This window comes from Syngnathus scovelli, chromosome 13 (assembly GCF_024217435.2).
Source record: "Syngnathus scovelli strain Florida chromosome 13, RoL_Ssco_1.2, whole genome shotgun sequence".
NCBI classification, from domain to species: domain Eukaryota; kingdom Metazoa; phylum Chordata; class Actinopteri; order Syngnathiformes; family Syngnathidae; genus Syngnathus; species Syngnathus scovelli.
Window position 1 is genome coordinate 14,698,139 of NC_090859.1, and position 16,739 is coordinate 14,714,877.

At 50.0% G+C, this 16,739-nt stretch overlaps 2 long non-coding RNA genes across 2 annotated transcripts in view; one reads left to right on the forward strand and one right to left on the reverse strand.

The window, feature by feature from the left end:
- Positions 1-3,503: 3,503 nt before the first annotated feature.
- The window catches only part of LOC125979937 (uncharacterized), a 58,002-nt gene continuing 44,766 nt past the window's right edge, over positions 3,504-16,739 (reverse strand). Inside the window, exons 5-6 of the long non-coding RNA XR_007485498.2 lie at positions 16,479-16,543; positions 3,504-3,894 (exon numbers count right to left, since the gene is read on the reverse strand). This is a non-coding gene — a long non-coding RNA (uncharacterized lncRNA). The remainder of the gene's footprint in view (positions 3,895-16,478; positions 16,544-16,739) is intronic.
- Positions 6,449-9,337, forward strand: LOC125979938 (uncharacterized). Its single transcript, XR_007485499.2, has 2 exons — positions 6,449-6,833; positions 8,347-9,337. It is a non-coding gene; the product is annotated as an uncharacterized lncRNA (long non-coding RNA).

Sequence of the window (16,739 nt, forward strand, 5' to 3'; positions counted from 1 at the left end):
GTAAAGTAAACCACGTTAAGGCGGGGCTTCCCTGTCCAGCCGAAGACATTAAGGATGGCATTTGATCCCTGGCGGCCATTTTTTATTTGTATTTTTTCAAAGGGCGAGCCGAGACGCAGCTTTAAAGCTCCGTTAACCTTGGTCGGGGGTCACGACCTCTCGTACAGGCGGCCAGATCATAAGTGGGGGATTCGTCAGACTTCGACTGGAGACACTTAACCGAGAAAAAACACACACGAGTGGTCTATTTTTGTCCTTTCCCGTGGTGGAATTAAGATGAATGGCCCTCGATATGTGTGCGTGAGTGACGATAGAGAGCTGCTGGATGAAGAGGACAAGATGTCTGGGTCATAACCTGCTCAATACTGCATGAGAATGGAACACTCTGTCACTGCCAAGAGCTAACGTGCCGCGTGTTGACAAGGTCGCGCGGATGACAAGGAGGTGCGGGAAGGAAAAAGAAGCCAAGCCAAATGGAATGTTTTGGCCAGTAGGCCGCAGGAAGAGGCTTGACGACGGACGTGAACGCGTGCTGGGCTGGGCTTGGCAGGAATTATTTATGTGCTGATGCAGGCGTTGTTGGACTGCTCTATGGAAACGCCGCCTTTCAACATCTCGCCGTCTCCTTTCGCCCGAGACGCACTCCTGAGTGACATTTAACTGAAGCGGGCCAAAGGGCAGCAAACCAGAACCACCGCCGGGCTAAAACGCTCCCGCCTACTCGCACCTCGGCCTCCATTAGCCTTTGGCGTCTCTGGGGGGGATGGAAAGGGGGGGGGGGGTCTCTCTCTGAGGCGACCTTTTGCCCACTGCCTGAAGTGTAAATGCACACGTAAGTGCGGCAAGCCTTAGACGAGTTAATTGCATAAAAACATTTGGTGCATCCACTTTTTCTCAGCACGATTAAATAATTAATCCAAATAATAATAATTAAAAATCAAATTGGCAAAACGGAAACCCACAAGACCAAAAAATGAAAGTCATACCTATTTGTCCTTTCACCGATGTTGTGAAGTCTGCTTGGCGCCATCTAGAGGTGGAGCGCCTGAAGCTCATGCCGGCTTATCAGGATAACGGCAAGAGCGGCAGAAGGCAAGAAAAGCCTGCGAGTGAACACAGATTGACAGATAAACATCATCAAAACCTCCTGGACAATCCTGTGGGAAATTTAGCATCTCTAATCCGCCTGATTGTGCGCGATGAGCGCTCGGGAAGCGCCGAGGAGGAAGAGGAGGGGGGGGGGGGGGGGACCAGCTCAGCAGCATCGATCCCTGGAGGCGAGGTCGCCGGCCGGGCCTTTAACCTGCAGCCTCCATCGACTCCTTCCCGCAGTGGTTTGGGTTACTCGCACACACTGTGACAATCGCAACCGTCTATCTCAGTCGAATTTGGACAAAAAACAAATCAAGCTACTTGATGAGCACTAAGACTGCCAGCAAGCTTTGTCAATGACCGTTAGTGAGCAGATGTCTGACCAGAACGGTAGGATTTTCTTGGAGCTTAGTCGCGTTGATAGAGTGCGCACAGGTGAAAAGCGCCTAAATTAGCCACGGAGTGACAAGGAATTATGCGGATTCCCACACAAAGATGAATTTGCGCTCTGGTGTAAAAGGAGGACATGGATGGCGGTGCGAGAAAAGAGGGAAAGAAAAAAAAAAAGGAAACAACTCGGCTCATTATCTCACCACAGCCAAAGCCGCAGAAGAAGAGACGATAATATAATTGAAAAAGGCGGCGGAAACTGGCGTACGCGTTGAGCCAGTGGGCCGGCCGGCCGGCCGCCTGCGCCCCGACCGACACTGATGGACATTTTTATGTAGACACACTAACCTAGTTAGCGGCCCCTCTCGCCAGGCACGCTCGTGTATATTAAGCTTCGTTTAATTGGCCACCAGACAAATTGGCCAATGAAATGCCCGCACACGCACAAGCACATGCGGGTCATGTTCATTTCTTGCTCACTCGCCTGTGAAGTGAGCATCAGTGCGCCATTTGCTTAAATGGAAAAGGCCATTTGGGGAGAAAAATGGACCATTTTGTTAAATAGCTGTTCTCTGAATCAAACGAGATATAGCCCTGTCGCAAGTCTCTGTACACAGTTAAGCCCCGCCCCCAGAATCCAATCAATGGTGTTTAAAGAGAAGCAAGGGGTCACCGATTGCGGTCCACCTGACCCCGAGGACTGGAATTGGGCCCACTCTTGGTGATTTGAAAAAAAAAACATTCCTAAGCTTGCCCACTTTAGATGCAAACTTGGCAAAGCACAATGTGAGGCAGAGTGAAATGTTCACGGCGCCTGCCGTTGAAGGCGAGCGTTGCGCCGCCCGCGGCAGGCTGCCCGCGAGAGCGTGGAAAGTCGCTCGGCTCGCCTGTCAGTGCGGCCCAGTTCAAAGGCCAAGCGGCCCGCTCTTTGATCCGCAGCCTCCTAATGAGCTTTTCAGACGAGAAGCCGAGATGAGAGGGTGGACGCTTTCAAACGCAACCTTCCTTCTGGGGAGGAAAAAAAAAAAAAAGAGAAAAAAAAAAAGAGAGCTGCAAGCAGGCCTAAGATGTTGCCCTGACCAACATTAGTATTCCCGAAAGTCTCCCCATCTGCATTAGTAAAAGCCGGCCGAGCGGCCGTCCTCAAGGTCACTTTCTTCACGACGAGCCTGACGAGACCTAACGCCACGCTGAACAGCCCCCCACGCCCCCCTTCCCACTGTAAACACAGATTAATAATGCCAATAATTGCCTTTGTAGCCCCGCCCACCCTCGGGGTGGATGCGCTGCTTGGGATTTGTCGGGAAGGATTACAAGCGGCGGCAAGAAAAGCACCGATGGGGCCGACGACGTTCCAGGGGAGGACTATTTGTTAAACTGTGTGCTTGTGTACAGCACGTTAGCTTAAAGGCGAGAGAAAAAAAAAAAAAAAAAAAATCCCCCCAGGCGAGAATCTGCAGTGTGCAATCAAAAAGAATTTTTAATGTCTCGTTCGTATTCAGCCGGCTTGCGTTTGCCGCTCGGTGACAGGCATACATTACCCACATTACGTCTCATCACGCCCAGCACATGGGCTGACATTTTCAGCAACATAAAAATATATATATATATATATATATATATATATTACACGCAGCACCCCCCAAAAAAAACTGCCAGTCCACCTTAGTCGTCCACTCTACGATGGAGGCGGCTGTATTTTTAAGAAAAAACTATTTCAATCAAGCTCAAGTCAGCCCACCTGAAGAATAATTCATTAAAATCTTCAAGGTCCACTTTAGATAAAAGTAGTGCTCATGCACGGTGTGAAGATTCAAGGGCTCACTGTTGATTTTATCTTCCTGTCGCTCAAAATGCAAATTTTGGTTGACCTCGTGACTGCTCACAATTCCAAAATGGCGTCTAAAAAAAACAAAACAAAATAAGACTGATGGGCTCCTCAATAAGATAAGGAGTGAAATTCCTCTGGATTCTCCTGATGATGATGAAAAAAGAAAAAAAAAGAAAAAGGGAGGCGTCAGTCATCTTTGGACGTGCCAACGTTTAATGATGGGCGAGCGGCGGTGCGACATCAAAGCACGCCTGACAGACGGACGGACTTGACGCGCACGGGCTGACTTGCATGTTAAAAGCCCGTTCGCATGAAAATCTAAATAAACTTCTGCACACCAAAGAAATCCCACCACCATCATCATCTTCATCTTCTCCACCTGAAGACATACTTGGAAATGCATCTTTTTTTCTCCTGGATTTCTGAAATGCTTCAAAGGGCTCAAAGTCAGTCATGTTCTTTTTTTTTTTCTTCTTCTTCCTCATCATCCGCTTCATCATCATTAGAGCCGCCGCCGCCGCTGCTGCCGCGCGTTCTAGCGACAGCAGCTCGGCTTTAGCCAAACGCGAGCGCAGGCCTCCCTCCGGGTGAATTTGTTGGGAAAGAAAGAGAAAGCCACAAAGGTCACTTCAATAACTTGGGGGGAAAAAAGTAAGCCGGCTTTGACAAACAACAAAATGTGCCCAAGACTGCCGACGTTAATTTGATGACAATTTGGATGCAAGGCTAGCAAGTCCACTTTCTGACCGTTTGGATTGTTTATGACATCTGTTTGTTTTTGTTTTTTTTTTCATGCCGCAGTCCTTCCTCTCATCTTTGGCCCGTCAACTTGGAGTACCGAGTCATTTTTTAAAGGCGGCACGAGACCGATTGAGTCGCAACCTTCTTTGCGAGTAGCCAAAGAGCAGATCGGGCGGCTCAAAGGTCGTTTTGGTAATTGGGCTCATTTCACAGTAATAAAAATAGAAACAATAATAATACAAACATTAACAATAGTGACAGTGGGAAAGACTTTTTTTTGTATATTTATAACAAGAGAAAAATAGCAAAATAAGTTTACATGCCCAAAAGTGCTTCCTTCTGCACGTACTGAATATCCCGAGCGAGCGTGTGTGTGCGTGTGTGTTTACATGTATGCAAATTTAATCAAATAAATAAAAGTGAATTTCTCCCTTGAGGGTCAATTAAAAGATTCTTCCTTTTCGGCCTCACGGAGGGAGCGTGAATGTGCATTCAGCGAGCGAGAGGAGCAGCGCGATGTTCACAAAGCGCTGCACTTTCTCATGAACTCTCTCGCTCGCTCTCTCTCTCCATCCCTCTCTCTTTCTTTTGCCTGTCCACTCCAAGCTGAATAGCTGATTAAGCAGGCATTGATTAGCACAGGCTTATTAGCAACCCGTTTGCGTTGACCCTGCATGTACACGCACGCGCGCACGCACGCACACACACGCTCTCACAAACACTGCAGGCAGTGGCGCGCCGATGGATTAACAAGGCCAATATTTCTGGCCGGGACAGGAAATCACTGAACACTTGTCAGGAAACTGGAAATCAATAAGATCCACATCATTGACCAGCACGCAACGCACTCCTTCTTTCTCCTCCCGAAAGGCTCGTTGACCAGACGCAATTTCCCCAAATATGGAGGAGGAAAGGAACGTTTCTGACAAGAAATATGGATGGAGCGAGCGTGGCTTAAAACAAGGTGTGAAAATCAAGCCAGATCAGTGCTGCCCAGGCACGTTTGTGGCACAAAGCGGTACTACACTGAAGGCGTGACACGAACTGACTTGCCTCTGTACTTCAAGAAAAGAAATAAAACGTAAACATGGGACCTGACTAAGGCCTTCAATGGGCCTCAACTTGACACGGAATGGCGAGTGATGTAAGATTACAAAACAAACATCCGGATGCCACTGAAACGTGTGTGTGCCTGTGTGTGTGTGTGTGTGTGTGTGTGTGTGTGTGCGTGGATGTCCAAATGAGACACATTTTGTTAAAATAAGCGTCGGAAGAAAATAAACGTGTTGCTGATTTCTCCATCAGCCATCTGTTGCTGGAAGATTCACACAGCGAGAGCAAAAGGGGGGGGGGGGGGGGGGGGGCGGCAACACATTTTGTATGCTTTTTATGTTTTGCGTCTTTCCTGCAACTCTCTACAGGCAATCAAAGGCACATTTTGCCAGCCATTGGGTGGATTTAGCGCTTAGAAAAAGATGACAATTGTTTAAGGGGGGAAAACAATTCCACACGCACAATAACACACATTGACCAAATGACACACAATGCACCAAGATACACACACACACACTTTAGCACCCGCGCGAGCACATATTGAATGATTTTGATTCCTCAGCAGTCTGGCACCGCGGGACAGACGAGCTATCCACTAGGGCGCCGTGCTGCCACCAGTCAACAAAAGCATCCGTGTTGTTCTTTGAACTTTTGTGTCACCGCGAGCAGCGTGACAAACGACCTGGCACGCAAACAACGGCTGAGTACGACATGAATATTTCACATATAACGCTCCACTAGCTTAATGCTAACATAGAGCTCTGCTAAAAAAATATAATAGGAGATTGTTGTGTCCAAAACCAAACTGACACGCTCTCCACACAATCCTAAAACACAGATGGAGCAAAGTAAATTAGCATGACTAACTGATACTGATAGTGTGGCCTCCATTTTTGTGTGTGTGTGTGTGTGTGTGTGTGTGTGTGTGTGTGTGTAACCCAACCCAAGTGACGGGTTCACAGGCAGGATGATTGTAAAGCTTCCAACAGCTGCTCCTCAACAGATGTCCGTAAAAGAAACGGAGAATTCAAAAGGCGCCATATGGGGCGCAGGTATGACGACATTTGCGCCGCCGTCAGTGACAAAAACACGTGCCGTCTACCTACTCGGCCCTCAACAGGTGGCGCCGTCAGATGTGCCGATGACTCGTACGCGGCGGCCATTAGCGGGTACAGCATGTGTGCGCGGCACATTGCGTGGAAATGAGACAAACTGTTGAGTAACCGAAAAAACGCGTCAGCTGGCGCCGGCCAACCTGGCGGGCGGGCTAATTTTGTTCAGGAGGCGCTGGCGCAATCGCCAGCCAGCCCCAAAGTGTATGTTACGTGACGTATACGTGTGCATGTGTGTGTGTGTGCGGAGCAGAGACGCAAGGAACAGATTGGCGGGGGAAGCGGACTCCTGCGCCTGAGGAATACTGCGGCGTCGAGGATCCGAGCGCCGCCCACGTCCCACCCTGGGCCGCCGGTTACCCGCTGCAGCACATGGAGCCCGGCCAGCCCGCGGCCCCCCGCGCCATCTGTCTCCCGGGACTGACGATTTCACCCTCCGTCTTTCCTCCTCCTCCTCTTTCGACAAGAAGAAAAAAGTATCGGGCCCTACGGTGGCACCAAAGTGTGCACGAGGAGGAGGACGGCGGGAATATTGGCGGGATGATTCACGTGGGTGATGAGCCCAACGCGAGGCCCGCCAAGATGGAGGCGATGTGAGCGACAGTTGCCGATTGGTGAGTCTTGCAATCCTTGTACACTTGTTTTCTGACTTTGCTGTACGTACACAAGTTTCCTAAATAATCAACGTCAGATTTGACCAGAAAAACCTGCCGGCACGACACCACACAAAATTGGCATCCAAAATTGCTCCGATGCACTAAAACCCACAAAAATGTAGGGAAAGTGAGAACGGATGCACAAGTTTAAACGTGTCCAGAATGCCCCCCCCCCCAGTGCATTAAACGAGTGCATGTGTACTCGACTACTTTCCCCACACCTCCCACAGCATAATAATTACGATTTTGACTTTGGCCAATTTAAACGCAGCCTCCCGGGAAGGTCTGAAGTCCCACAATGCCCCGCGTCGTCTGCCGAGATAATGAGGCTGCCGCCATGACACCATGCTGGGTGGGAAGGTCGCTTTGGGTGCCGTAAGGACCGATAATGAGGGACAAACTGGCGCAGGGCATGTGGCGGTGGCGGCGTAGGTGGGCGGGCGCCGGTTCGGAGGCAAGCGCAGCGGGGGCCGGGGGGGGGCGCCTTGACATGAAGCGGAGGAAGAGACGAGGGAACAAAGATGCGCACCCCAAATGAGAGATTCCGTTCACACCATACTGAAGAAAACTGCCTGACGCGAACGCTAACGAGTCGCCGCTTTACTGGCCGCTCATTAAGCCACGGGCAAAGGAAAACACCCTGCTAGCGCACTAACATGTTGTGCCCGGCCGGCCGGGTACATTTGTATACGGCTCTCTCGCAGGTGGCATCCTTTGCGCGTTTCTTTGCTTTTTAAAATCTTTTATCAAATCTGGCTTCAAGGAGACTTTGCTTTGTTTGTTTGTTTGTTGCAGCCCACACACGAGGATTTAGTAACGATGGACGCATTGGACTATTTGTTAGCATGGAGTTAGTCAGGTCCGAAGCGGCGCTCAGACAAATTCGGCCACCCGGGTTTAGTTGGATCATTGACAGCTGACCTGAAGCGGCAAATGCGTCGTTTTGCTTTTAAGCTTTACTCCCAAAGGACGGGGAACCTTTTGCTCTGCCTGACTCGCTGACGTCTGCGCTTTTTGTACAAATTGATTCCCTAACGAAGGAAGCTCACAAAAACCACTTGGTTGTGCGGTGTAAAAAAATGGAAAGGATGAGCCAGTTGATTTGGCAAAACATTCCTTTCCTCTCCCCGCAATGAAAGGCGGTTACTGTTCCTATTTTGCATCGGCCCCTTCAGGTGTCGTCCTTCAGAAGGATCAATGAGCCTTCCTTATTTAGATCAATGCCGACGCTATTTTGGTTATGGCAGGAAGCGTCTCGATCAATGACAAGGCGTTTTTTTAAAAAAAATATCTTCACTTCAGGCAGGCTGATGGGAAAAAAGCGGCCCAACGGTGCGTTCAAGGCCGCGCCGTCTGGGAACGCTCGACGATCGTTTATCTGCCGGTAATCCGGCGGCACGTCGCCAAGTGTGACATCACTCAGGTGATGTGTTTTTTTGTTTTTTCTCCCCGGCAACGGTTGTCCCCGCAGGAGGCCGCCAACTGGAGCGTGAAAGCGGCGGGCAGGCGCGGCAGGTAGGCGCCGCCTCGGATCACCTGCTCCCAAATCCAATCTGACAGGTAGCGGTGGGACGTAAACGCAAAAGGAGCGCTCACCGAGGGGGCGTGGCGTGGCGTGGATCGGGAAGGCTGCGGCGGGATGAACAACACCGGATGGTCCCGCCAAGCCCATCTTGAAAAGGCCGTCGTCGTATTGTTTCAATAAAAAGATAACGACGCGCATTTATGACACGAGCGCAAAGCTCGCGCTTAATGAGCGGGAGCCATGGTAGGCTCGTTAGGGCCGGCCTCCCTCCCTCCCTCCCTCCCTTCCGTGTTGCCTTTGAAATAAAAGCGCTGTGGTCAGAGCCGTTTGGCGACATCAAAATCCTTCAAGGATTTATCAAGCAAAATTACAGCAAATTTGACTTTGCCATAAAACTTGTAAAGGTCACTGTGTGGATGAATTTGGCTCCTGACATTTTTCCTTTCAAACTAAAACGAACAAAACAAGTCAGAGTCTTCCTGGCAAACAAACAGTGGCGGTGACCCTCCCTCCCTCCCTCCCTCCCATCTATTTTTAGCGGGACGGGAAGGCCTTCGCCTCCACAGCGGGTCATCAAAGATTAAAGGCGCCGTCAGTAGCAATTAAAGTGACAAAATCATGTCGGTTTTCTGTTGACGGACAGCACCAATGCTTTTGTAGACTTTGTGATCGTCGGCCATCTTTAGATTCAAAAGGCAAAGTCTGCAGCATTTTCAGTTTTAATTCTTAGGTGAATTTGATTTTTTTTCATTATTCATCCGTCATTCTGAAATGATAATTCAATTATTTAAAAATGTTCCTTTTCACTAAAAATGTTGCTGTATTGTGCAGTGCAATCCAAATGTCGCTTTCAGTAGCGCTCAGTGCTTCCGGACATGTTGTGGCACAATGTGGTATTACACTACCCCCTGCAAAAAAATATAAAAATTGCAATAGAGCGGCTGCTGACTTTTATTTGCTTTTACGGCGGTTACTGAGCGCAAGCAATGGCTGCGACGTGATCAACGGAGCGTAACGCCTCCAAATCTAAACTTTGATCTTTGACAAAAGTTGCGGTCTCCGGCGTCATGGCCCTCATTTGTTTCAATTCAGTTTGCCGTTTCCGCACACATGTTCGAGACGCATATGATGAGACGAGCATTAAAGCGGGGTGTGCGACTCGTGTGTGTGTGTGTGGGTATAGGAAAATGTGAAAAGCACACGCTCCTGCCATTGATCTTCGCACACGCAATTCATCTTCAATATTCAAAGTGGTAACATGAATGATATCATCTCACTTACAAGATTAAAAAGCTTCCAACAACACATCCAAACAAAAGCGTCGCAGGCATATTTTCCACTAATATTCCGACGAGGTTTTCTCAGTCAAACTGTGACTGTGAACAAGAAAGTAAAGCTGCTAGAAATGAGGTCCTCCGTTGTCGAGTCGAGACGACCATCAATCAGCAGGAATCAGATGAGCCTGCACATTGCGTGTCCGCAATTAAGGCCTTGCGACCCTCGACCTTTGCCGTAGTCAGCAAACGTAACGCGACGTGGAGGAACATCAAACATTCATAATCCCCAGGCAGAAAAAAAACTCTTATAAACTGCAGCAGCTTTAAAATATTAACCTTTTTATGGCACTCTGATGGCTTAATCGCCAATCAATAGCGGTCCGCGGCGGTGGCCCGGGCGGGAATGCCGTGGCGCTGATGAAAAATGCATGAGCAGGGGCGGTGGCGTGGCGTAGCGTAGCGCAGCGCTTCAAGGTGGTGCAAAGAGGCTGGGGGGGGTAGCATGAGTGTGTGTGTGTGTGTGTGTGGGGGGGGGGTCGGTCAGAAAATTAAACCTCGTCTGCCACATTTGCTGAGTTGCACCGGGGAAGTTTGCGGCGTGTGTGTGTGTGTTTCTGTACATCCAGCGGTGCCATTGAAATGATGAAATTCAGATCCGCCTCCATGTGTGGCTCCACTGATTTTCCTAAATTAGCCGTGAGCGTGTTAGCGTCATCGCATGGAAAGTGCTAATACTTTTATTGTCTTGTAACAAATTCAAAGGCGGATGGATCGCCATGTCTCGGGGACATTCTCTGGTGGACTTTTGTTTCTCCTTTTTATGATGTAAGAGCCAAAGATTCGCAGTCATCTTCAAGCACAGCGGTGAAATCATCGGTCGGTCGGTCGGTCGGTCGGTCGGCCTCTCTCTGAAGGACGCGGCAAAGACGCTCAAAAGCGATAACAAATCAAACTCTTCCCATATCAAACGGGCTCGATGTCAGCATTTATTACAGGAATCACATTGGTATCGCTCACCGACGCCACTCCGCTTTCCTCCCCCCGCCTCCCCTGCCTCCCCCTTTCTAACACTACTCCCACTTGCAGCATTCCAACACACAGCGGCGCTTTGAAGTGGGAAGAATGCGGGATGGCAAATTACCCGGGAGACGAGGATGCGCGGCTTTGAAGCGCTCCTTTGATAGCGTTGTTTGCTAGCGCACCGAGCACCGCCATCTCTTCCATTATTTTATTTTTTTTACCTACGCAGCGACGGGATTACTCGCATGCGGGGAAAAAAAATTTCGGACGAGCGGCGTCAAGCGTAGAGGGAAACATCCTGAATACCATTTGCTAGTAACGCGAAGACAAGTTAGGATCCGTGGCACAGGCCAGACGAGTTAACGGGTAGCTGCTGAGATTAGCCGGGCAAAATGCTAACATATGCTAATGTAGAGCGACAGCACTAACATAATGTTATCACTGCGGCAACAGCCAAATGCTCATGCTACGCGAAGCTAATGAGACTTGCTACTCTGACTCCCTTCATGTAAATTTGAGTATTTGGACTTTTTGGAAAGTGTCAAATTCCCCTGGAGTTTTCTTTTCTTTTCTTTTCCACGTCACGGACAAGATCTGAGGGCCGGCTAATGATCGTCAACGGGCTCCTCTTGTTCAAACCACCCGAGAGTTGGGCTCATTCTCCTCTGAGATGATGCAAGTCATTTGAATTGGGGCGTAATGACACACGCGCGATTGTCGGTGGCTGCTCGCGACGCTTCCACGCATCATAAAACGCTTGCGCTTCATTAGACACGGAATTTCATCGAAGCGCTTTGACAGCTGCCTCCATTTTGAAGCCTCGTCGTAGATGAAAGGCGGCGACCGCTTTTGCCAAGGTGACCGAGCCATTGACCATTTTACCCCTAAAATTTCAAACATTGAAATGTATTTTCAAGAAAATTTCTGAAATTGTATGATACACATACCTTTAACATCTATTTCATAATCGCTCAATACAGAAGCAACGTATGAGGAACTTTTTTTCAAGACCATTTTTTTTTCTTAAATTCTCTGGCCTGTCTTCCCGTTTTAAAAGTCAAAAGTTTGCCCACCTCCGACTCAGATGGTTAAGCGTGATCAAGGGTCCCGGTTCCTCAAAAGGAGTCCAAGTGACAAAATGCACAATGCCGGCTCATCGCGCCATCCGTCCGTCCAATCAATTCAGAGCGGCCGCGTTTTTAATTTTACAAGGACAGACAGACAGCGGAGCTGCTCTCCATGTCTGAGCAGGACTTTATGCGACCCATTTTTAATAATAGCTGTTGTCGAATATACAATATTGTTTTCTTATCTCACGGCCAAGCAGTCAAGTCCCCTTTTTTTTAAAAACCTGTTTGGCAACACGGACCCTACTACTAGCTTTTAGCACTTCACAGTCTCCATGGAAAAGCAGGAGAAGGATGGAATGTGCAGGAAAAGAAAGAGGCCAGCCCATTACTCTGCGTCACTGCATCTGGTAACGGCCGCCATGACACGACGCTGCTGATGGTTCACGTTAAAAAAAAAGAAGAAAAATCCCAAAACTGGTGCGTCGGTGACCTCACGCAGTTTCTTTCTTTTCTATGTATAATTCACATCATGCTCTTTCTAAGCTTTTTTTTCCTTTTTCCAAGTGAAATCCACAAAGACTCCTTTTTAGAAAAATTAGGTTAAGTCTCCGTAAATAACCAAGTCCCTTTTATTCAGGTAAATGCGGCAATATTGCTAGTTTAGCTAGTAAAGACACGCGTCATTGCCACAAGGAAGGTTTTAACAAGTCTACACACACGCACACGCACACACACACACAAAGGACCGCATGTGCACACATGGGTGCGGTGTCTTTTTAATCTCCACATTACCAGCATGAGACTGCTAATGAGAGCCATCATGATTTTTTTTTCCCCTCGTTTTAAGGCTATTGAGCATGCAGCTGCTGGTAGAAACTCTGTGCGCGTGTGTAATGAGGGTTGAAGAAAAGGGGTGGACGGGTTAAACCCAACACTGCGGCGAGCGGCAGCCGCTGGGGGAGTCAGGGGGTTAGTCGGAGGGAAGGAGGGGAGGTGAGGGGGCTGGGGTGGGGGTGATGTGCGGCGAGAGAAGCGGGATCCACTCTTGTGATACAACTTTCTTGAGTGTTTCATCACCCTTCGCTAAGGAATGCTTCTTGTGGGAGCGCAAGGGCTCCCTCTCATCTTAAGGTTGAGGGGGTGGAATTGATGAATACGCGTTACAAGTGGCGGGCATCCGGGATGACGGCGGCCAAATAAAAGGTGACTTAATGCTACGCTGACCTTGTTTGCCGTTTTCTTCACCCTGCTGGAGCAAAAGCGTGCTAGTCTTTTGTTGCGAGCCCAGACGACAACAGCGGTCCCACGTAACACAAACAATTTTAGCGACTGATGACTCAAAACTGAGATTTTGGAGATTGTAGCGCAGCGCGGCGCGAGCGTGCAAGATCGGCGCAGTCGGCATTTTGCGTGTGGGTTTCACGTGCCGGGCCCGGCTTATGAAATATGAACGACTTGCGGTGCATCTTCTTGACATTCGGCCGTGCGTACGCAAGCGTCAGAGGTCGCGTCGCAACACGTGTCCAACTCACTTCAAATGCTCGCTAGTTAGCAATGAAGCTAACGACAAGTGGGTCAACAAACAAAGCATCTCGCCTCTCTGACATTGTAGAGGAGCAAGAGAGGAAAGGACCACATCCATATTGAACTTGGCCTCCAAGCTGCCATCTCTTTCTTGGCCTTAATTGCGCCTCCACCAAACGCCGGCCGGCCGCTATGTCCCAGCGCTCATTTGCCACCCGGGAGGCGCGCCGACACCTCGGAGGTGTCGCGGTGACAAGATTGCGGCGGCTACGCGCTAAACGACAGTGAGCTCACATGCGGCGGCAGCGGCGATCAATAGCGCATCGATAGCGGCCCGCCGGGTAATCGCAAAGCGCGGTGATTAACGGCGGCCGATCGATGGCCGTTAACCCTCGCGCGTACGCATTAGCCGGCCCGTCGGCGTCAAGCGGGGGCTGACGGATGCCGCGCCAGACGTCACGCGGCCAGATGTCCCGCCGTCAACTTCCATTTGCTAGCTGGGCCTACGGTGGGGATTTAGCAGACTGACTCAGATTCATCTCTACCACTGGATACAAAAGCAAAAGTTCAGACAATTCTGAAGGCAATTGGATTAGATACAACAACAAAAAAAACATTCATGAGCGTGAACTGAACTGCGACGCTAACATTTGCACTGACTGCTTTGAACCAGAAGAGGGCGATGCCAGCAGGGAGGGGCGCCCAAATGAGGTCAGAGGAAGAGGATGCGCCTCTCTGCCTCACACCTGGCCATCCTGCTCGCGTTTGCTCCCTTCCTCATCCTTGTCTTTAATGCACGACTCAGCACACCTGGCCTCCCCCCCCCCCTCCCTCCCTCCCTCCCTCCCTCTCACCTTGATAGGCGGCCATGTTCCACGGAGTGTGGATCGATACGGCCGCCGCAAGGTCGCACTGGAATTGGATTAATAATAAAGTAAAGCAAGCGCAGCGTCTCCTGATCAGACCTGCATCAAAGGAATATGGAAATGCGGCGGGTGCTCGTTTATTTCACATCCACCCAACGCCGCAATATGGAGCAACCGCACACAAAAATCATCTGAGGTCGTTTTTTATCTCGTAATGTGTTAATTGCGAAGCCCACCCCCACAAAAGTTGTCGTGCGCTTTGCAAACATGAATGCGAACAATGTGCACCCACCCTGCCCATATGGCAAGAGAGCTTTTATTAGCCGAGTCGACGGCGTGAAAGGGGGCAGTGGGGGCCGTCGGAGCGAGGCCGCCGGGACCAAACTGCTCGCGGCCAAGCTTGAAGTAAAAAGCAGAGAAAGAACGTGACCCGCAGAGACCCAGGTGATGCCAGCGTTAATTACCGTCTGCTAATTACGAGGGAGACGCATCATTAAGCGGAGCGAGCCACCGGAGGGCTGGGAGGCCTCCCCGCATAGCCCCCCCCCCACTATTCTTCCCGACCCCGATCTTCTGTCCCAATTATCACGAGCCGGCTCGCTGCTCCTCCTCGCCAGTGTGCACACTAGCCACACACAAGTGAGGGCTGCATGAGGGGAGAGGGCGGGGCTAACGAGGGTAGACTTGGGCTCGGGCAACCTTTCGATTTTAGGGTTAGCAGGCATCTTCATTCATTAGTTCGGGTTAAATATGAATTTCAACCAGAACACATTCCAGATATTGAGTCACGTGTGTACTTCTTTTTTTAAGAAGCGAATCACACACGATTGTGATGTCCCGCTTAGCGGAAAGACAGTCCGAAAGCTGGGAGGCCGGGCGCGTTGCGCGCTTCAAGTTGTTATCTTTGTCAGACATTCCGAATTTGGGGCGGGGAAGCGCTCGGAAAACAAGCCGCGGACAGACTGTTTGAGGACGAAGACGCGGGAAGTGACAGGTTGGGCTGCTAAGCAAATCTCCCGCTCCCTCGCCTGTCCTATGCCGCTTATCGTGTTCCCGCCCAGAACCCCCCTGAGGTTTGAGGTAGGACCACGTCCGTCGCTCCACAACTGGGGGGCGGGGCCAAAAGGCCAGCTCTGGCCCTTAGCTTATTGGGTTTTTTTTTCATTTCCCCGTATTTGATTAGAGAGCCATCATAATTCATTTGGAATCCTTTGTCAGGTACAAGTCATAAAGCACTTTTGCCTTTGTTTACAAGCCATTTGTGTGACTGATTTGGGTGAACGATGGCAGACGAGTCATTACCGGCCTCGTTCTTCAACCCCCGCCTGCCCGCTCGCCTCGCCGGCATTTGCAGAAATTGCCACATCGCGCCATTCTTTGCGGCCAAATTGGGGGCGTGTGCTGACGGATGCTAAGCTAATGATCAAAGTGTGCAAAATGCACGGCGGTGCACAAATGGAGGATGACTGGATGGCCGCTTAATATTCCAAGTGCCATTCCTCAAAAGAGCGGCACAGACTTCTTCAGGGTCGCACAATGGAGCTGCCCCAATGTAGACAACTAGCGCACCTTTCCAGGCGCAGTATTAAAGTTATTTCTGTGCTTTTTGTCGTCAACAAATCCATTTAGCAGAATCCATTTCATCTCTGTTGGCGGGCCACCTAAAATGAGATCTTGGGCCAAATGCGGCCCCCGGGCTGCAGTTTTGACACCCACCGGCCACGCACAGCAAACACTTGGTGTGCACTTTGGGTCCCAAATGTAAATGAGGCATCGGCGCCATGACAAATCCCTTGATTGGAAGCCTTTCATTTACTTTGTGTCACAGTCGATCCGCAACTTTTCCCCTCGCCTGGCGTGCCGGCGTCCTTGCTCACGGGAGGAGTCAGCGCTTTCTCCCCCCCCCCCCTCGAAGCGATCGTTGAGCCGATGGCCTGTCAGCGCGCCTTAAGGACGCCGCCGGGAGAGTGCGGCCTCACCTTTGCCACGCCTGACATTTTAATTTGTCACCGGCCGGGCCGTCCCGCTTCCGTCGATAGCGCGTCAATGCATCAAAAGGCACGCGAGGGGATTTCGGACTTGCGTACTATCGACGCGTGCTTCCGATTAAGCGCCGGACGGATACGGGAGAATGAGGACGAAAAGGAAGATTCATATCGGAGGAGATTATGAATTTATAAATCTGCATATGCAACTACTGCAGCGATGGAAAGAGGTGAGCCTAATATTGTAGTGAAGCAGCATGTGGCTCGTCAGCTCTCACATTTGGAAAATTCAGCCCTCTTTCACTTAGCAACACGACGCACAAAAATATGACTTACCTGAAAAGACACAGGTCAGCCATCTTGCTTGGAAATGGCCATTTTAGACTCATTTGAGCACCATCCTTTCAAAACACAACAAACAAATCATGTAACATTTTTGGAAAGACATTTGAACTCATTCACAGTTCATACCAGGCACTGAATGAGTTAATTCATTCCAACGGCAAAAGTCGACTTTATAAGTAGAGTTACGATGGAATAAAAGTGGTCAAAGTCAAGGCGGTGGCGGCGCCGTAATTGTTTTCCATCTCATTCCTC